The sequence below is a fragment of the Bos javanicus genome, chromosome 3 (assembly GCF_032452875.1).
Source record: "Bos javanicus breed banteng chromosome 3, ARS-OSU_banteng_1.0, whole genome shotgun sequence".
Lineage (NCBI taxonomy): Eukaryota > Metazoa > Chordata > Mammalia > Artiodactyla > Bovidae > Bos > Bos javanicus.
This window is the reverse complement of record NC_083870.1, coordinates 95,475,792-95,491,868: the sequence shown is the minus strand read 5'-3', so window position 1 is coordinate 95,491,868 and position 16,077 is coordinate 95,475,792.

Genomic DNA, 16,077 nt, shown 5'->3' with positions numbered 1-16,077 from the left:
CATCCAGAATCCCAAGAAGTCTTGGTTAGCAACAAAGCCTGCTTGCAGTTTGGTAGATGATGCCTCTGGGGCCGCGATTGCCCCCTTCTGGCTCTGGTTGCCCTCACCTGCCTGTCTCCTGTGGGGGATGGGCTGGCTGGCAGCCGGCTAGCTCTGCTCAGTCCTTTGTTCTGTCAGCGGGCCTGGAGGTTTCTTAGGTTAGGGCTTTTCGCGGGATAGCTATCCCACAGTCTGGGTTGCTATCTCTAGTTAGTTCCCTCAGATTGCCCTCAGGACATTCATGCCCGGTCCTCACCCTAAGCAATGCAGCCCACACCTCCCCGTCCAGTCCCCGCTTGCTACTGGTGGATGCGAGTGTCTGGGCTGCTTCTCTGCTGGAAGGTGCCTTAGGCACATAATCTGTGGGTTTTAATTATTTATTTATTTTTCCTCCCAGTTATGTTGCCCTCTGAGGTTCCAAGGCTCGTCACAGACTCGCCAGTGAGAGTGTTTCTTGGTGTTTGGAAACTTCTCTCTTTTCCAAGACTCCCTTCCTGGGATGGATCTCCGTCCCTACCTCTTTTGTCTCTCTTTTTTATCTTTTATATTTTTTCCTGCCTCCTTTCAAAGACAATAGGCTGCCTTTCTGGGTGCCTGATGTCTTCTGCCAGCATTCAGAAGTTGTTTTGTGGAATTCGTTCAGCGTTCAAATGTTCTTTTGATGAATTTGTGGGGGAGAAAGTGGTCTCTCCGTTCTATTCCACCACCATCTTAGGACTGTCCCCTTCTTTCTCTTTCTGAGTTACTTCACTTAATGAGATAATCTCTAGTTGCATCCAAGTTGCTGTAAATGGCATTATTCCATTCCTTTTTATCAGTGAATAGTATTCCACTGTATATGTATACCAGTTTTTCTTATCTGGTCATCTATCTATGGACATTTAGATTGTTTCCATGATTTGACTATTGTGAGTAGTGCTGCTATGAACATAGGGATGAATGTATCTTTTTGAATTATAGTTTTGTCCAGGTATTTTTCCAGGAGTGGGATTGGTGGAACATATGGTAATTCTATTTTTAGTTTTCTAAGGAACCGCCACATGGTTTCCCATAGTGACTGCACCAATTCACATTCCCACCAACAGTGTAGGATGGTTCCCTTTTCTCCACACTCTGTTCAGCATATGTTATTTGTCAACTTTTTAATGATGGCCATTCTGACTGATGTGAGTTGATATCTCATTGCAGTTTTGATTTGCATTTCTCTAATAATTAGTGATGTTGGGCATCTTTCCATGTGCCTACTGGTCATCTGTATGTATTCTTTGGAGAAATGTCTATTAAGGTCTTCTGTCCATTTTTTAATTGGGTTGTGTTTCTTTGTTGTTGAAGTGTATGAGCTGTTTGTATATTTTGGAGATTAAGCCCTTGTCTGTTGTATCATTTGCAGATATTTTCTCCAATTCTGTATGTTGTCTTTTCATACCTACCTTAATTAAAAAATATGTTATCACTAAAAAATGCCTATGGTCATCTGAGCCTTCATTGAGCTGTAATCTTTTTGCCAGCAGTGGGTCTTGCCTTGATGTTGATGGCTGCTGATTGATCAAAGAAGTGGTTGCTAAAAATTGGAATGCCTGTGGCAATACCTTAAAATAAGACTACAAAGTTTGCTGCATATATTGACTTTTTTCACAAACCATTTCTCTGTAGAATACAATGCTGTTTGAAAATATTTTGCCCACTGTAGAACTTCTTTCAAAGTTGGAGTAAGTCCTCTCAAAACTTGCTGCTGCTTTATCTACTAAATTTATGCAATATTCTAAATTATTTGTTGTCATTTCAACAATCTTCACAGCATCTGTACCAGGAATATTTTCCATCTCAAGAAACCACCTTCTTTACTCAGCCATAAAAAGCAACTCCTCATCCATTAAATTTTATCATGAGTTTGCAGCAATTCAGTCACATCATCAGGCTCTACTTGAGATTCTAATCCTCTTGTTATTTACACCACATCTGCAGTTGCTCCTTCAAGGAAGCCTTAGTCAACCATTAGAGTTGGAATCAACTTCTTCCAAATTCCTGTTAATGTTGCTATTTTGATTTCTTCCCATGAGTCATGACTGTTCTTAATGGCATCTTCAACGGTGAATCCTTTCCAGAAGTTTTTCAACTTATTTTGCCAAGATCCATCAGAGGAATCACTATCTATGGCAGCTATAGCCCTATGAAGTGTATTTTTAAGATAATGAGATTTGAGGTCAAAATGATGCCTTGATCAATGAATTGCAGGACATTAGGTTAGTAGGCATAAAAATAATATGAGTGTCACTGTACAACTCTGTTTAGAGCTCTTGGATGACCAGGTGCACTGCCAATGAGCAGTAAATTTGGAAGGAATCTTTTTTCTGAGTAGTAGCTCTCAGGATTGGGCTTAAAATATTTAGTAAACTGTATTGTTAACATATGTACTGTTATCCAGGCTTTTCTGTTCCATTTATAGAGCACAGACAGAGTAGATTTAGCATAATTCTTGAGGGGCTGAGGATTTTCAAAATGATCAATGAGCTTTTGCATCAACTTAAAGTCACCGACAGCATTAGCCCCTAGCAAGTGAATCAGACTGTTCTTTGAAGCTTTGAGGTCAGGTATTGACTTCTCCTCTCTAGCTATGAAGATGCTATGGCATTTTCTTTCCATATAAGGCTGTTTCATTTACATAGAAAAATCTGTTGTTTAGTGTAACCACCATCATTAATTTTCTTAGTGAGATCTTCAGGCTGACTTGCTATTTCTACATCAGCACTTGCTGCTTCACCTCGCACTTATATGTTATTGAGATGGCTTCTCTCCTTAAACATGAACAACCAACCTCTACAAGCTTCAACCTTTTCTTTTGCAGATTTTTCACCTCTCTCTTGAAAAAAGTCAGGGTCTCGCTCTGGATTGGCATAAGAGAATGCTGTGGTTAGTTTGACCTATGCAGAACTCTAAAACTCCCCAGATCACCAATAAGGCTGTCCTGCTTTCTTATCACTCATGTGTTCACTAGAGTAGCAATTTTTGTATCTTTTCTTAAAAAAGAAAACATTTTTGATCTTTCAGTACAGTACCTTAAAAGATGTGTAGTATAGTATGACAGCTGGCAAATAGGGGCTGGCATCAAGTGAATAGGCAATAAAAGTTACTGATTGGAGGACAGAGAGGAGGTGGGAGATGGGATTTCACTTGGGTTGTTTGTTTATTGAGTTGGATGAATTGTTTGCATCTTTTGGATAGTAACCTCCTGTTTGTCACATCATTTGCAAATATCTTTTCCCATTCCATAGGCTGCCTTTGTTTTGTTGATTGTTTCCTTTCCCAAGGCATTACCAAATTCCTTTTCCAAAGATTATTTCCTTTTAAGTTTGATTAGGTTCCATTTGCTTAGTTTTGTTTTTATTTATTTTGCCTTGGAACATTGATGTAAGAAAATATGGCTATGGTTTATGTCAGAGAATGTATTGCTTATGTTCTCTTATACTAGTTTTAGTGGTATCATGTCTTATATTTAAGTCCTTAAGCCACTTTGAGTTTATATTTGTGTATAGTGTGAGGGAGTGATCTAACTTCATAGATTTACGTGTGGCTGTCCAGCTTTCCCAACACTGAAGAGACATTCTTTTCACCATTGTATATTCTTGCCTCCTTTGTTGTAGATTGACTGTAGGTGTGTGGCTTTATTTTGGGGCTCTCTACCCTGTTCCATTGATCTATATGCCTGTTTGGGGGACAATACCACACTGTTTCCACTCTGCAGATTTGTAGTATTAAGTATGGAAGGGTTATGCCTCCAGCTTAGTTCTTTTCCCTCAGGATTGTCTTGGCAATTCTGGGTCTTTTGTGGTTCCATATAAATTTTAGGAATATTCTAGTTCTGTGAAAAAAAATGTCATAGATATTTTGATAGAGATCACATTAAATCTGTAGATAGCTTTGGGAAGTATGGCCATTTTAACAATCCAATTCAATGAGCATGGCTATCTTTCCATTTCTTTGAATAACCTTCAGTTTCCCTTATCATTGTTTGATAGTTTTTAGTATGTAGGTCTTTCACCACCTTGACTAAGTTTCTTCCTATTTTTTTTTTAAATGGAATTAGTTTTTTGCTTTCTGTCTATATTTAATTGCTAGTGTAAAGGAATGCCACAGGTTTCTATGTATAATTCTTGTATCCTACTGCCTTACTGAATTAATTTGTTAGTTGTAATAGTTTTTGTGGGGAGACTTTAGGGTTCTCTTTATAGAGTATCATGTCATCTGCAAACAGTGACAGTTTCACCTCTTACTTTCCAATTTGGATACCTTTTATTTCTTTTTCTTGTATGATTGTTGTGGTGAGGACTTACAATATTGTGTTGAATGAAGTGTTAAGAGTGGGCATCCTTGTCTTTTTCCTGAATTTAGTGGAAAAGCTTTCAGCTTTTCCCTGTTGGCTGTAGGTTTGTTGTAACTGCCTTTTATTATGTTGAGATATGTTTACTCTATAGCCACTTTGGTGAGAGTTTTTATTGCAAATGATGTTGAATTTTGTCAAACGCTTTTTCTACTTTTACTGAGATGATCATGGGTTTTTGTCTTTCCTTTTGTTAATGTGGTATATCATACTGATTGATTTGTTTATGTTGAGCCATCCTTGAAACTCCTGAATGAATCTAATTAGATCATGGTGTATGATCCTTTTTGTGTATCATTGGGTTTGATTTGCTAATATTTTGTTGAGAATTTTTGCATGAATATTCATTAAAGATACTGGCCTGGAATTCCCCCCCCCCTTTTTTTTTTGTAGTCTTTTTCTGGTTTTGGTATCAGTGGTGATGGTGGCTTCAAAAAATGAATTTGGAAGTCTTTCCTCCTCTTCAACTTTTTGGAATAGTTTGAGAAAAAAAAGGTATAAGTTCTTCTTTGTATGTGTGGTAGAATTCCCCAGTGAAGTTGTCAAGTCCTGGACTTTTGTTTACAAAGAGCTTATTATTATTATTATCACAAATTCTATTTCACTTCTAGTGATTTATATGTCCAAATTATGCTTCTTCTAGATTCAACTTTGGTTGGCTGTATGTTTCTGGATGTTCCTTTTTTTATAGGTCATCTAATTTGTTAGCATGTAACTGTTCTGTATGAGTTTCTGAACTTCTGTGGTATCAGTTGTACACTTCCCTTCCCAATCTTTCATGTGACTTCCCTTCTCTATTTGCCATCTCCAAATGCCTGTGTCAAAGAGTAGAATTTTATAAAAAATATCAGAAAATAGAACACAGAAAAGAGGGAACATCAATTATTTTTATGAGGCAAGGAAAACTTGATAGAGCATCCCAACAAGGATAGCACAAGAAACATGCCAGCAAATTTCATTTATGAAAATACCTATAAAAATCTTAAATATTAGCTGGATGAATCCAACAGTGTATATTAAAAATGCAATATGATCTAATGAAACTTAGCTTAGCAGTGTTAAAAAATTATCGAAATTAACCTCACTAATGCTCAACATTGCTTATTATTAGAGAAATACACATCAAAACTACAATGACGTTATCACCTCACAGTGGTCAAAATGACCATCATCAAACAATCTACAAGCAGTAAATGCTAGGTGCAGGAAAGGGAACCCTCTTGCACTGTTGATGGGAATGTAAACTGATACAGCCACTGTAGAGATGAGTATAGAGATTCCTTAGAAAACTAGGAATAAAACTACCATATGACCCAGCAACCCTACTACTGGGCATATACACTGAGAAAACCATAACTGAAAAAGACACATAATCCCCAGTGTTCATAGAAGCACTATTTACAATAGCCAGGACATGAAACAACCTAGATGTCCACTGATAGATGAGTGGGTCAAAAAGTTTTGGCACATATATACAATGGAATATTATGCAGCCATAAAAGGAATGAATTTGAGTCAGTTCTTGTAAGGTGAATGAGCATACAGCCTGTTATACAGAGTGAAGTAAATCAGAAAAAGAAAAACAAATATTGTATATTAATGCATACATGGGCTTCCCAGGTGGCTCAGTGGTAAAGAATCCACCTGCCAGTGCAGGAGACTCAGGTTTGATCCCTGGATCAGAACGATCACCTGAAGTAGGAAATGGCAACCACCCCAGTATTCTTGCCTGGAAAATTCCATGGACAGAGGAGCCTGATGGGCCCTGGGGTTGCAAAGAGTCATATACTACTGAGCACACGTACACAACACATAATAAGGAATCTAGAAAAATGGTACTGATGAGCCTATTTGCAGGGCAGGAATAGAGATAGAGAACAGACTTGTGGACACAGCAAAGGAAGGAGAGGGTGGGACAAATTGAGAGAGTAGCATTGAAACATATACATTACCATATGTAAAACAAAAACTGAAATGTGATTTACAAGGTGAAAGTGAGATATATATCAGTTAGCTGTAGCTCTGGTCTGCTGCTGCTAGAAAGCAAGTTTTATAAATGTGCAGCTCTCTGAAAAAGGATTCCAGTGTCCATTACCTATGAGTAAAGAAACAACAGTCATGGCAATGCTTTTGCATTGGAATTTATACTTTGTAATCTCTAGTTTGCTGTCTTAGAGACTCATTCCTTGTCTTCTTGAGTATAAGAAACTATTGTGGCAGCAGCTTCTTAAAGCATAGATGCTGTGGCCTCAGTGGTAGTTGTCACTTCAGACATTCTGGTAGTAATCCTAGGATGCTTATTCAAGAAACCACTCCTTTAATTCTCTAAAGATTCTGTAATCACTTAAGTCCCTGTATCAAATCCCTTCCTGCATGAAATATCAAGTCTTCTATCTGTTAAGAGTGTTTGGTATCAGAAATGGATGATGCTATAAACAAAATTACTCAAAAGTGCAACATCTACATTTGCTTAGTAGATGGAAAAAAAACAATTGTATGCTGAAAATTTAATTACCTTCATATACTGTGGAAAGACATTTGGTAAAATTGTTGTCTCTGATATCTTGGAAGTAAAATTATGCATTAAGAGAACCTGGAGCTCTAGATTAAGAAATTACAAAATGCTAGCATATGGTATGTATTGGCTATTCCTTGATGCTAACAGTAAGATATTACAACAATGAAATCTCTTCAAACAAGAATTGGTTAATTTTAAAGCATAAGTGATAAAGAATTCAGTTCTCTTAAGAGAGATTCTTCCTGCCTGTGGGTTGACTCATACCCAGTGGGTTGACTCATACCCGGTGGGTTGGAAAACTCCAATCAGTTATACTCCTCCAAACTACTTTATTTGGCTCCAGATTTTTCTCAAGCTTCTTCCATTAATACTTCTCTTCTATAAAATGGAAGATAGAGCAAAAATAGATTAAGAATGATATTTTCCTTCCCAAGCCTGTTATTAACTTAATTGGACTCAGCAGCAAAAATAAATGTAAATAAGTTAGTCTCAAGAAAACAATTTGCACTGTGATTATTAGCACATATAATTTTCTGAAAGTATGTCAGAAACTTGCTAAATATTTTAGGGAATTGAGATGCCAAAGAAACCATAATTCAAGTTTATAGAAAATAATGAGTATATCTAGGTGTAGATATCCTTGAGTTTATCCTTAACTGGAACTTCTTTAGCTTTTCTGAGGTGTTGATTAATGTGCTTCACCAAATTTACAAAATTCTTTGCCAAAATTTTAAGTATTTTTTTCTGTTCCTTTCTCTCTCTCCTTGCCTTCTTGGACCAACCTTATGCACTATTCATTATACATACATACTATTATGCATATAAGAATGCATAATTGAGATTATCCAGTCTGAGGAACAGGAAAAAAAAAAAGAATGAACAAAAATTAACAGAGTCTCAGAGACCTGTGACATACTATCAGGCTATATTAACACGTGCATAATTGAAGTCCCAAAAGAAAAGGCAAGAGAGAAGGAGCATAAGAAATATTTTAAGAAACAATGCCCCAAGTCATCCAAAATTTTGATGAAAAACATTACTCTATACGTCCACACAGCAAAATAAATTCCAAGTAGAATAAACTCAAAGAGATCTACACCCAGACACTTCAAAGTCAAACTGCTGAAAAAGAGAATCTTTAAAGCAGCAAGGGAGATGCAACTCATTAAGTAAAAATATCCTAAACAAGATAAATAGCTAATTTTTGATAAGAAATCATGGAGGCCAGAAGTGATGAGGTGACATATTCCAAACACTCAAAAAAAAAAAAAAAGAAAAGAAAGAAAGAAAGAAAAGAAAAAGAAGACTGTCAAACAAAAATTCTGTATTGGTGAAACCATTCTTCAGAATTGAAGGGGAACTTAAGACACTCCAAGACAAACAAAAACTGGAAGGATACATCCCAGCAGAAATACTAAAAGGAGTCCTTCAGGCTAAAAACTGTACTGTGATATCATTTCTCACATATCAGATTGGACAAACCTCACAAGTTTTTCAACACACTATATTGGTGAGGCTTTGAGGAAAGAAGCAGTTTCAGATGCTGCTGATGGGATTGAAAAATAGTGCATTCCCTACAGAGGTGAATATGGCAATATCTAACAATTACATACATTTTTATACTTTGACCAGCAACTCCATGTCTAAAAATTTACCCTCAAAATACATATCCAAAAATAAGAAAATACATATGCACAGGGCTATTTACTGTTCCATTATTTGTAATTACAGAATACTGAAAAAACCTAAATGCTCATACATAGGAGACTGGTTGAATAAATTATAGTATATTTACACAATAGGGTATGCAGCTGTGAAACCAAATGAGGAAGATCTGTATAAACTGAAATGCAGGGGTTTTTCAGGATGCACATAAAGTGAAAAAAAAAATTGTAAGAAGAGCAAATATTATATGCTATCTTTTATGAAAGCCAAAAGAGAAATAAGAGACTATATAATACATATGTCTTTCTGATTTTTATCAAAAAACAGTAGCACAGGAAAAACAAACCACCATCCAATGTAACTGACAATGCAATAAATGTAATGTAACAGGACAAACCGATATCATCATTAAATAGTATGTGATCAAATGAATAATCTGAATCTAATTGTGAGGAGACATCAGAATATAAAGGATATTCTGCATAACAACTATTCTATACTCTTAAAAACATCAATATATGAAATACAAAGAAAATTTGAAAAACCATTCTATGTATTAAAGGAGACTAAATGAAGACAGCAACAAAATGCAATGTATCATCCTGGTCTGGATCCTGAATCATGGGGAAAATTCCATGAGAATATTGCTGAAATACTGCCAAAAATTGCATATTGACTCTACATTCAATAATACTGATATACCAGTGGAAAATTTCCCAAATTTTGTAATTGTATTTTGACTATATCATCATTTGTTTTCTTGTTCTTAGAAAAACACATGAAAGTTTTTAGGGCATTATGTCTATTAACTCCCACTCTCAAATGACTCAAGAAATTATGTATATATACAAATATATATATATATATATATATATATATACTCATGATCTAGCAATTCCACTTTGCATCTGTAACCAAAAGAACTGAAACCGGAGTCTCAAAGAGTTATTTCTACGCCCATGTTTATAACAGTGTTATTCACAATAGCTAAAACATGGAAGCAACTCAAGTGTCCATCAATGCATAAATGGATAACCAAAATGTATATATATAAAATGGAATAATAAGCATCTTTTAAAAGTTAAATAATTCAGAAATTTGCTAAAACACAGATGAAACTTGTTGCAAGTTACATCATGTTAACTGAAATGTTAAGCACAAAAAGATAAATATTGTATGATTATACTTATTTGAGATACTTAGAATAGTGAAAATTATAGGAATGGAAAGAATGGTGGCTTCCAGGTGCTGGGAGGAGGGTAGAATGGGAAGTTATTCAGCAGGTATAGTGTTTCAATCCTATGGGATGAGAAGAGCTATGGAGATAGATATCTCCCTGTCTCCATAGCTCCATCTCCATAGAATGTGCTGGTTGGATGGCATTATGAATTATTTAATACCACTGAACCACACACTTAAAAAATTGCTCTTCTTTGTTTAGTTGCTAAGTCATGTCCAACTCTTTAGCGATCCAATGGACTATAGCCCACCAGGCTCCTCCATCCATGGGATTTCCCAGGCAAGAATATGGAAGTGGGTTGTGCCACTTCCTTCTTTAGGGGATCTTCCTGACCCAGGGATTGAACCTGAGTCTTTTGCAATGGCAGGCAGATTCTTTATCATAATTGCTAGGGCTTTTCTGGCGACTCAGGGAAGCCCTAAAAATCATTAAGATAGGTAAGTTTTATGTCAATTGTATTTTACCACAACAGAAAATTGAATAATACATATATGTATGTACATATGTAGAGAGTGAAAGAATGATAATAAAAAAAGTAGGAAAACAGTAAAAATTAGTGAATTTGACTGAAGAATATAGAAAACTTTGTACTATTCTTATTATTTTTGGGGGGCTTGAAAGTATTTGAAAACAAGTATTTAAAAAGATGTTGATTAACCAAAGACGTCAATTTTTTAAACCAGTGCCTGCATTAGATGAAAATATGATTTTACAATGAATAATGAGAAATTAAAGAGCCTCTTGATGAAGGTGAAGGCAAAGAGTGAAAGAGCTGGCCTAAAACTCAATATGAAAAATTTCAGATCATGGCATCTGGCCCCATTACTTCATGGCAAATAGAAGTGGAAAAGGTGGAAGTAGTGACAGATTTCCTCTTTTCTTAGACTCTAAGATCACTGCAAATGGTGACTACAGCTACAAAATCAGAAGATGATTGCTTCTTGGCAGGAAAACTATGACAAATCTAGGTACTATGTTGAAAATCTTACTCTGCTGACAAAGGTCCATATAGTCAAGGCTATGGTCTTCCCAGTGGTCACGTATGATCGTGAGAGGTGGACCGTAAAGAAGGCAGAGCACCAAAGAATTGATGCCTTCAAATTGTGGTGCTGGAGAAGACTCCTGAGAGGCTCTTGAATGGCAAGAAGATTAAATCAGTCAATCTTAAGGGAAATCAACCCTGAATACCCACTGGAAGGACTGATACTGAAGCTGATACTGAAGCTGAAACTCCAGTCTTTTGGTCATCTGATGCAAACAGTTGACTCATTGGAAAAGTCAGCTGGGAAAGATTGATGGCAGAAGAAGAGGATCCTTCTTCTTGTCCTCCTGTGTCAGAGGATGAGGTGGCAAGATGGCATCACCTGTGCAAATGAACATGAACCTGAGGGACAGGGAGGCCTGGCGTGCTGCAGTCCATGGAGCCGCCAAAAGTCAGACCCCACTGGGCAACGGAACAACAACAATGAAAAATGTCTGTTGGAAGACAGGAGGAAAGAGGCAGTAATTGAAAGACTGAAAAATTCAGAATAAGTCCAAAAGAAAATAAGATTTCTAAATAGTTGTATCACCAAAACAGAATTCATAAAAGGCAATTCTTAAGCAATAGATTATATTGGAAGTAGAATACCAGATTAAAATCCGAGATAGTGTATAAATTTGTAAAAAGAAGTAATTAAGGTTCTTTTTTAAAGGTTTCTGGATAAGTAATTCAGAAATGAGGTAGAAAACATATTAGACCTATTAAACAGAGAAAGAAATGGCAAAATCTTGTAATGAATAAGTCATGAAAAATACCAGACTAATCAAAGAAGACTTCAAGTACAGCTAACTAATAATAATTGCACACCATAATAGAAAAATGCAAAGAGATAAGAGTTTAATGGTAAAATTTTAAAATAATTTTAGGTGTTCGTAGGAAATCCAGTCAGAGTATTTTCATACTTCCACTTTTCCACATATTTTTCACTTCACTTTTACCCATTTCCTAGCTTCCCTCTTGAGCTGCTTTCTTAAATTTCAGAGTATTCTTGCTGTATACCTCTGACTATTTTAACAAATTCTCCCCATCCACTCATCAAATTCTCCTTTAGATTTTCCTTCAAAATACACCCTTAAAATGATTATATTAGATATTTCATCGACAAAATCATTATTACTACAGCTATGTGCTGTATGTGTGCTAAGTCACTTCAGTTGTGGTCAACTCTTTGCGACCCTATGGACTATAGCCCACCAGGCTCCTCTTTCCATGGGATTTCCCAGGCAACAATACTGGAGTAGTTTGCCATTTCCTGCTCTAGGGGATCTTCCTGAACCAGGGATCGAACCTACATCTCTTATGTCTCTTGTATTAGCAGGCTGGTTCTTTACCATTAGCACCACCTGGAAACCACTGACAGCTATGGTGAACCTAAATTGGAACAGCCTTAAATATTGTTAACAATTATATATGGTTAACTATAAATAATCGGAGAAGGCAATGGCACCCCACTCCAGTACTCTTACCTGGAAAATCCCATGGATGGAGGAGCCTGGTAGGCTCTAGTCCATGGGGTCGCTAAGAGTCGGGCACGACTAAGCGACTTCACTTTCACTTTTCACTATCATGCACTGGAGAAGGAAATGGCAACCCAGTCCAGTACTCTTGCCTGGAGAATCCCAGGGACAAAGGAGCCTAATGGGCTGCCGTCTATGGGGTCGCACAGAGTCTGACATAACTGAAGCGACTTAGCAGCAGCAGCAGCAACTATAAATAATAGTTGATTGTTATAAACTGTATGAATTTCCATCTACTGCGCAAAACATGCTTTATTTTTTAATAATTTTTCTGCAGTTTTGGTAATTTTTATTGTTAAAGGTTGTTTTAATCTGCTCAAACTGCCATAACAAAATACCATAGACTGAGTAGCTTTCCAGTGGTCATGTATGGATATGAGAGTTGGACTATAAAGAAAGCTGAGTGCTGAAGAATGGATGCTTTTGAACTGTGGTGTTGGAGAAGACTCTTGAGAGTCCCTTGGACTGCAAGGAGATCCAACCAGTCCATTCTGAAGGAGATCAGCCCTGGGATTTCTTTGGAAGGAATGATGCTAAAGCTGAAACTCCAGTACTTTGGCCACCTCATGTGAAGAGTTGACTCATTGGAAAAGACTCTGATGCTGGGAGGGATTGGGGGCAGGAGGAGAAGGGGACGACAGAGGATGAGATGGCTGGATGGCATCACTGACTCAATGGACGTGAGTTTGGGTGGACTCTGGGAGTTGGTGATAGACAGGGAGGCCTGGCGTGCTGCAGTTCGTGCTGCAGTTCGTGCTGCAGTTCATGCAAAGAATTGGAAACAACTGAGCGACTGAACTGAACTGAACTGAACAGTTCTAGAAGTTGGAACCCCCAAATCAGAATGTTAGTATAATCAGTTTCCCATGAGAATTCTTCCTGGCTTGCAGAATGCCACCTTCTGGCTGCATCCTCAATGGTGAAGAGAGAGAGTAGGCTTTCTGGTGTCTTTTCTTATAAGGGTACTTATCTCATCATGAGGGCCCCCATCCTGAGCTCATCTAAACATAATTACCTTCCTAAAGTCCCATCTCCAAATACCATCACACTGAAGGTTAAACTATCAACATATGAATTCTGGAAGGACACAATTCAGCTCATAGCGAAGACCTAGCCTATATATAAGATTAACTGATGCTAATTAATGGAACAGTATTTGGATGTTCTTCTTGATTATGGCAGTAAAGATGGAACATGAGATCATTAAAAGCACATCCATTAATTTGTAAAATATAAAAGGTCCAACTGATGTCTCTTTTAGCAACTTTGAATATAATTTCATTGTTTAATATTCCTTTTGAAGAAACATACATTTACAAAGAACAAAACATTTTAATATTAAAATGTAATAATTTGAACATGCAAAATGCATTAATGAATATTATTATAAAAAACAAATGAAAATTTGGTGGTAATTTTGTCATATACAATGGTGTGTCAAACACTTTCTCCCTTATTTTCAAATTTCCATGTTAACATGTTAACCATGGCACCATCTTGTGGATATTTATCAAATAGCTGAGCTGTGCAAACATTTATCTGAAGGTACTAAAAATGAAAGTATTTATGAAAAATATGAAAGTTTTAAAATAAAGTTTAGGTTAATGAAATAAAATGTTGGCAAGTGATCTTCTGCAATCTTTCAAAGACCTTTAATTAGATAAATAAACTCTTGAACCAACTCCAGCATTACTTTTCCTTTTTAAAGCATCTTCTTCATTAAATGCTTATGTAAAATTTCTAGCTGGCCACTTGGTTCTAAATACACCAAATAGATTATATTTTAGTGTCTGTAGTATGTGCACATGTATGTTTATAAAATTAAATATAAATGTATATGCTACTATAATTTTATATTGATTTAAGATCATGGTTTGTTAAAAAATAGGAACTGATACAGAGTAGCTTTTTTAAAAAGCAAAACAATATTTAATAAATTTAAGTTTTGTTACTCACTGGCTATGAATCACCTCTTTTAAATCTTATTTTTCTGAGCTAGAATGAAAAATACTGATAATTGTCAAATTTTAGAGGAAATATACTAAAACACATTAAGCTCTAACAATGTCAAATCAAAAAGTATATGTTATTTCACATATAAGATTTAAATATTTATTGACTATAACAGGAAACTATACTAAATGTGGTATTTTAACTAGAAAACTCTTAATCACACAATGTTTTAATGACTTCTTTAGAGAGTATAAAGGAAAATCATTGCTGTAATTAATGTGATTTTTCAAAAAGATTACTGAATGTGTTTCTGTAATATCTTCATTGTAAAGTTTCAGAATTTAGAGTTCACAATTACATTTAATTGTAGCATTTATTATAGATTCCACTATAGGCTACACATCTGTGTACATTATCTAATACATCCTTCCAACAATCTTTTGAGTTCATACTATTATTTCTATTTTGCATGTAAGGAAAATTGAGACAGAGTAATTATATAACATTTCATGAAAAGATGGGCACAATAAAGAACAGAAATGGTATGGACATAACAGAGGCAGAAGATATTAATAAGAGGTGGCAAGAATACACAAAAGAACTATACAAAAAAGATCTTCATGACCCAGATAACCACTATGGTATGATCACTCACCTAGAGCCAGACATCCTGGAATGTGAAGTCAAGTGGGCCTTAGAAAGGATTACTACAAACAAAGCTAGTGGAGATGATGGAATTCCAGTTGAGCTATTTCAAATCTTGGAAGATGATGCTGTGAAAGTGCTGCACTCAATATGCCAGCAAATTTGGAAAACTCAGCAGTGGCCACAGGACTGGAAAAGGTCAGTTTTCACAACAACCCAAAACCTGTGGGACACTGTAAAAGCAGTCCTAAGGGGAAAGTTCATAGCAATACAGGCATACCTCAAGAAACAAGAAAAAAGTCAAATAAATAACCTAACTCTACACCTAAAGCAACTTGAAAAGGAAGAAATGAAGAACCCCAGGGTTAGTGGAAGGAAAAAAATCTTAAAAATTAGAGCAGAAATAAATGCAAAAGAAACAAAAGAGACTATAGCAAAAATCAACAAAGCCAAAAGCTGGTTCTTTGAAAGGATAAATAAAATTGACAAACCATTAGCCAGACTCATCAAGCAACAAAGGGAGAAAAATCAAATCAATAAATTTAGAAATGAAAATGGAGAGATCACAACTGACAACAGAGAAATACAAAGGATCATAAGAGACTACTATCAGCAATTATATGTCAATAAAATGGACAACGTGGAAGAAATGGACAAATTCTTAGAAAAGTACAACTTTCCAAAACTGGACCAGGAAGAAATAGAAAATCTTAACAGACCCATCACAAGCACGGAAATTGAAACTGTAATCAGAAATCTTCCAGCAAACAAAAGCCCAGGTCCAGACGGCTTCACAGCTGAATTCTACCAAAAATTTAGAGAAGAGCTAACACCTATCCTACTCAAACTCTTCCAGAAAATTGCAGAGGAAGGTAAACTTCCAAACTCATTCTATGAGGCCACCATCACCCTAATACCAAAACCTGACAAAGATGCCACAAAAAAAGAAAACTACAGGCCAATATCACTGATGAACATAGATGCAAAAATCCTTAACAAAATTCTAGCAATCAGAATCCAACAACACATTAAAAAGATCATACACCATGACCAAATGGGCTTTATCCCAGGGATGCAAGG